Genomic DNA, 7,320 nt, shown 5'->3' with positions numbered 1-7,320 from the left:
AGAACACTTACCCAAAAATCAAGGGAAACAAGCAAGTGTGGTTCTTCAATAGGGCTTAAGAACACAACTCCATGGCCTTTACTCTTCACAAAACCGTGGCTGTTTGGGATGATAAGGGGCGCGAAGTTTTTGACCCACACCATAAAAACGGTATGGTTGTGAAGAGGAGAGTGAGGGGAACAATCTTTGTGAAGAAAATTTGGTGGTTTGGAGAGATTTAGGTGAAGAAATCTTAGAGAGAAGTGAAAGAGTTTTCAAAATTTGAAATTTAGAGAGAGAAGTGAGAAAGGGGTTGCTGATTCAGAATGAGGGGGAAGGGGAAGGGTGCCCTAATTAGGGGTGCCATGTCACTTTAGTGGCATTTGTCCTTTAGTGAGACCCGATGTGATTTTTACCTGGAAACCCCCCAAGACTCTAACTTTAAGTACTTAACATTAATTTGTCTAATTATCATGTTCATAACTTCAAAATTTGATTAGTAGGTCACAGATTTACTAACAGTTGTTTAATTACACTGTAGTCTTTACCGGTGTTCTTAATTGTACCTGTATTTCATAATCTTCTTAACTTTAACATTATTGGTCTAATTATGACTTGTTAGGAATATATTGGTCTTTATTTCCATTTTCTCATCTTTTTCTCGTTCCGGGATTCTACCGGCTGCTGCTACAGCAGTACAAAATACCCGGCAGAAATGACTTTTCAAAAATACCCCAATATGGGTATCAATCTTCATCAAATCATATCCTAACCTCATTCATGATGTTTATATCGTTAGATTAGCCCTCTACCTATAATTTATTCACTTGAAGCTATTCTACTGATTGTTACTGCGTCAGCAGCCAAAATTAACATATGAAAATTCACCTGTGTAAAATACCCTCAATATGGGTATCAAAATTCTTAGAATTTCAATCTCATTTCATTTATGACCATAAGGTCCTCATCATAACCCTCTAATTTAAAAGTCATATAATTAGGGTTATTATAGGTTCTTCATAAAAAATTGGAGCCTCTGCAAACGTCACAATCTGTTTATTTGGACAATCTGCAGCAAAGTGTCCAATTCATTGGCACTTGAAACATCTCTTCCCTACACTATTTCCTTTATTTGACCCTTCCTTGTTGGGAATATTTTTTTGAGGCGTAGAACTCATTCCAGCAGGTGAAGTTGCTGATGAAGTCACTGATTTAGCTCCAAATTTCTTTCTAGGAAATCTTGATTGAAACTTCGAACTGTCACCTTTTCTTTTAAATTGTCCTTCAACCTTTAAGGACAGTTAACACACATATTCATAAGACCAATACTGTTGTAGGTACACAACATCAGAAATGTCATCTCGTAATCCACCTAGATATCGAGCAATCACATGTTCATCTTCTTCGACCATGTCACAACGCATTCAAAGAAGATCAAATTCAGTGGTGTACTGTTCCACCGTAAGGTCACATTGCCTGAAATTGTGATACTCAATAAATGCCTCTTGTCTGTATTGAGCGGGCAAAAAATTTTGTTGCAACAATTTCTTCATCTTGTCCCATTTTTGAATTTTAGACTTTTCGTCTCTGATTCTTTGTTTCTTGACATGTTCCCACCAGATTGAGGCATGCTTCCTTAATTTGATTGCCACTAATTTCACCTTTTGCTCTTCTGAGTTTTTTAAATCAAAGACCCTTTTGACGGTGTGTAACTAGTCGATGAATACATCAGGGTGAGTTGATCCCTCAAATTCTGGAATCTCGATCTTCATCCCAAAATTGGATGTGTAGGGTTGATCACCGGTTCTACCTCTCCTTGGTCTTTCGCAATTCCAAAATGGATTTTCGACCTCCTCTTCCTCTGGAGATGACAGTTCAGATTCTTGTCTCCCTTCTGACTCGTGCAACTGTGCCTCTGTAAGTAGTTGTTCGAGTTCTTGGATTCGTCTGTCCTTTTACTCAATTTCAGCATCTCTCGCATCAGTATAATAATCGTCATTGGTAGGTTGACCGCGTCCTCTGCCACCACGACCTCTTCGTCCACGACCACGACCTCCGCGATTTTCCTGCTCAGCCATCTTTAAGGCAACCTGAGCTTTGATACCAAATGATGCAGAATTATAGAGAAAGTAGGCTTTCAGGAAAAACGCATGCAGAAGTTTTCTGCTATATTATTATTCCTCAACAATCAAAAGTCCTCCTTTCACATTTTTCTAACAAGCCTTTTAATCAGGAAATACAAAAAGTAACTGATAATAAAGCACCATCAATGGTCTTAAAAACTGATACAAAACAAAAATAACCATAAACAAAACATAAAGTCATGCAAACTGAAACGTCTGCAATTACTAAAATTCATAAAAGGCCTTAAAACTGAAACGTCTGCAATTATAATAACTCATTGTAACTCAAGTGCATCAATAAGTTTGAGTTATCTCTGATAGTTAAAATTGTACTAGGGTTAGTTGAGTCTTAAAGTAGGTAATAAGATTACTCTTTCGTGGGAGTTCTGACTAAAATATGAATAAAAAAATTGTTATCCGTTTGGTAATGTTCTAGCTCCTTCCCAAATATGTAACTAAAATTCATGTTATTTGTTTATGTAGTTATGGTTGAGTAAGACTAGTCTTAGTGTGGGTCTAAAATAGAAATATGAAGAATTAAGAAGAGAAAATAGAATAAGATTGATAATTGTTGCTTGTTTATTATTTTTAACTCACTTTTTAGAATGACTGAATTTTTTTATTCTTTTTTTGGTGGATATTGACTTTTTAAAATAAAAGTAAAATGAGTTTTCACATTTATATAGTAAACAAAGGTAAAGTAATTTATAAAAATTTCATCTCTTGAAACAAGCGCACACCTTATATGAGGTTGAGGTTACTCTATTTTTGAGATCAGCAGCTGATTATAATAATTATTTTTTGTCCGCTAGCGATGTGCAAATAGTCACACTGAGTACTCTAGCTTTGCCTAGGAAGTAGGAAGTAGCAAGGGCAGCCCTTGGCCCTGGGGGACCTAAAGAATAAAAGAAAGAAAACAGAACAGAAAAGAAGCTCTTATCCACTCATGTAATATGATGCAGCTTAGTTTATACACACACTAGAATACACGAGTGCACATTTGATCAAACTATTAATAAAGATTAAGGTTTTCAATCAATCAATAAATAAATATTAAGGTTGATTGAGATCAAATTTTAGAAAGTGTGTGCCAATACTCTCATTATATCTTTTGTGCCAAAGTCCAAAATACCAACTCATTGCATAGATCCATCAGAAGCTAGTTTGCTTTTCTTGTGAAGACAAGACCAATTAACATCTTTCTGTATAAACTTTTTTAGTTCTCTCTGTTGATGATAAATCATAACACAACTTTGATTTCAGTTCAGGTAACAAATCATGTTAACTCTGGCCTACACAAGTACAAAGATGTTTCCCACTATCCAAAAAAGAGGTGACAAGATAAAGATTGTCATTATGTCTATTCCAGAGGCTTCATGTTCCGATTTATGTTCTCCTCTCAAGTTCTCAACTTCGATTAAGTTCCTTTGAAATAGAACCAAACTTTTTAGTGAAAAGAGTTTTAATACTATTATTCACAAATAAGATATTTATAATCATGGAAGCAATAAAAGCAAGTATTTGACAAGGCTGAGTTGGACAACTTGCTAATTTAGTTACATATCTTTATGACAAATTGTGTTATATGGTCTGGATTTTGATTTTAATAATGACCCACTATGTTTCCACTACCATGAAGATTTGACCATCCCTTGAAACTAGGCCACATTTAAATCCATCTCCTGATCCAGAATCTTATTTAATAATAAGAGAGACAGAGAGATTAAAAGCACATCTTTTTGGGTTTATTTTGTCCTTTGAAGATTCAACTCACTGAAAACTGCTGCTAAAAATCTGCATCCATGCTTTTTTCCCCTTCAGTCTATCAATATATGGATCATTCAAGTAAAAGTAAAACTCACTTAAATTTTCTTTGAATGATAAAAAAAAAAAAAAATATTTCATATCTTATATACTTTGACTCGCAGGAAATTCATGAACAACCTAAGTTAAATGAGCATATCTTAATAGGTACTCATTTATTAAAAATAAGAAAAAGTGGGGCTTATGTGACATTAACCATCAAGGGATGAGTAGAATGAGTTAAGTCAATTATATTACTTATAACAAATTTTAATAAGTAATGTACTGAATCTTCATATTATGAAAGTACCAAAGATATTTTTGTGAATGACCCCTTCCTATCAATATTCTTTCTAAGTTAGTGTTAGGAAGTTTATATAGTACCCTAAATGATGTATGACTCATTATGTGAAACTAAAATAGTTAGCAGCCATTCTTCATACTTCTTCAGCAAGTGATCTTCAGTGTCTTTAATTTAAGGTCAAGGTTGAGAGATATTTTAATTAACATAATTTCATGTTAATAAAAGATTAGAGTCTTTTGTGGTAGATATAAATGCTTGGTGACCTTGATCAACCATTGGAACCTACCTCCCTTGTGGGGTTTAAATTCAAATAGAGCTACCGGCCGGCATTCATACTATCAATGCACAAGAGGAACTAAATGCATGCACTATCTATAGTCGAGTAATGACTAATGAGTGTTGAAATACATAAATAAATGGAAAATATATATATATATATATATATATATATATATATATATATATATATATATATATATATAGGTACTTCAATAGCAACAAGAAAGTGTTGATAGATACATACCAACTGGCAATTATAATAAAAACAAATAGTACGGAGTACCCAAACTTCAATTCCAATATTGGGAAAAGCATTCAAGTCTGTCACAGAAATTTCTGCCTTCATCTCATTGAAAGGCATTAAACCATCTGTCCCTCCAGGCTCTGACCATTCTTATTATTAGTAATTCAAATCCCAATGCTTATTATTTGTAGTTCAAATCCCAATGCTTATATCTTTCCATCTTTGCCACACTAGTCAGTACTCAAAATCTGGAGATTATTTTCGGTGCAATTGAAACACCATTTTTTGTGTGTTCCTTCTCACAAATAGGGAGGATAAAAGGGAAAAAGAAAAAGAAAAAAAAATATAAATAAAACTGAAAAAAAAAATTGTGCTTGTAAAAGGAAGTATCCAAACATTCAATGCTCTGGATCGTATTAAATTTAAGGTTTGTATTTATCATTTAACATGATCACAAAAAATTTTCTACACACAACATTTTATGAGACTCGCATGATTTGAAGAAAAAAAAATATTATTACACGCAAAATGAATTTCTATAATATAATATAATTATTTTTCTTACAACGTAACTCTTATAAAATCTATTAAATTTTCTCCAAAACCTGGCAAGTTGGTAACTATTTTTGACCAAATCCCCGTACCAAACCCAAATTCATGAGGGGCCAGACCTGGATTCGTTGCTCCACACGGCCACGCACAGTGCTTACTTATACTATAAAAAAATAAACGGAAGGAGAGATGTAGGTGATTATAAATAATATTTTAGTACGTAGGTGATTATGACTCATTTTAATATTTTTAATTATATCAGTGAATTCAGGCTTTTTGACCCTTATAACCCTTTATTATTAATTAATTACCGATTTGACCTTGATTATAAACTATTTCAAAAATTTAACCTCCTCACAAAACATAACACCAATCTGCCCCTGTTTGACCGTTGACTACCAAGCCTATCCGGGTACACCTCTCTGTACCCGAGTATTTTTTGAAAAAAAATTTCTACCCGGGTAAGGAGGAGTGTACCCGGGTATTGTTCTTCGTACCTGAGAAATTGATTGAATTATTTACCCGGGTAGAGAGGGATGTACCCGGGTAAATCTTCGACCACCCATTTGGTACTTGCTATAACTGGGGCAACTTGTAGCTGATGGATATAAGAACAGATATGATTTATTTGATTTTACCACAAGTTAATTATATTTGCGGATGTGTAATTAATTGTTTCATGGTAATTTTTTTTTCTCTCTTTTTTACAGCTAATGAGATAGATCAGTATTATCAAGTTAAGCATGCCTATCCAATTTGAAGAGCTTTTAGCTTTGAGAATGGATTTGGAATTTCCATACATCAACACTTTACTGCTCATCAAAGCGGTCCCTGTTCGTATCGATTATGATGGGGTCTACTTTTATGTACGTCAAAATCGCGCTCCTATATATAAATGTGGTACCGGGTCTATTGGGGAGAGTGAGACGGAAAGAAAATAAAGACATGGTTCATGGTACAGAAATTTAGTGTGAGCATGCAGCTTTTCATTTTACTGGTAAATGATGAATTATCACGTTCAGGGAAGATATGCATGGGACAAGGTTTGTGGTTGTGGATTTATAGTGTTAACTGATAATTCCCTTTCTGAAATAATCATTGAAAAATATTTGTGCTTTACAGACCCAAAAAAGTTGCAGAGGCGGAGCACGTGATAGTGGGTGCCTCCATATTCAAAGCTTGGAGAAGAAGAGTGGATGGGAGATCCAAAGAGTAATCATACTCGGGTGGTCGAAGATTTACCCGGGTACACCCCTCTCTACCCAGGTAAAAAATTCAAGTAATTTTTCAGGTGCGAAGAACAATACCCGGGTACACTCCTCCCTACCCGGGTAGACAAAAATTTTCAAAAAATACCCGGGTACAGAGGGGTGTACCCGGGTAGGCTTGGTGGTCAACGGTCAAACAGGGGCAGATTGGTGTTATATTTTTTGAGGAGGTTAAATTTTTGAAATAGTTTATAATCAAGGTCAAATCGGTAATTAATTAATAATAAAGGGTTATAAGAGTAAAAAAGCCGTGAATTCAATTCAAATCATTTTCTATACATCTATAGTACCTGCATCTACCATTTAGAAATTAATATTTGGACAAAAAAATATTTTCTACTATCTTCCGTACAAATATCATAGTTGATGCTCCATTTCTATTGGTCCATCGCATCAAATGCAATGTGTGATGGATATACCATAAATATTTTTTATAGAGTGATAGTCATAATTTTTTAAAAAGATACAGAAATTTAAATTATTTTTTTTGGAGACAATAGAGAAATTTAAATTTAAAATAAAATTTGTTAGAATTTTGGACATCAGTTAATATTTAAAAAATAAATAAATTAAATATGTAACGAAAATAAAAGATATTTATTCAACTATTTTAACGTTATACAACTGGCATATTGGGTTTTGATTAAATTGTAAAATAAAAAGTCATTTTTAAAACACTCATAAAAAACTTTCAATTATAAATTATCTTAAACTTAAAATGAGTTAATTGAAACTTAGAGAACAAGGTCAGCAACAAATGCTAATTTA

This window comes from Gastrolobium bilobum, unplaced genomic scaffold (genome assembly GCF_033153095.1).
Source record: "Gastrolobium bilobum isolate Gb01-03AN ecotype WA unplaced genomic scaffold, APGP_CSIRO_Gbil_v1 utg46591, whole genome shotgun sequence".
Taxonomy (NCBI): Eukaryota; Viridiplantae; Streptophyta; class Magnoliopsida; order Fabales; family Fabaceae; genus Gastrolobium; species Gastrolobium bilobum.
Note: the sequence above shows the minus strand (reverse complement) of the source record.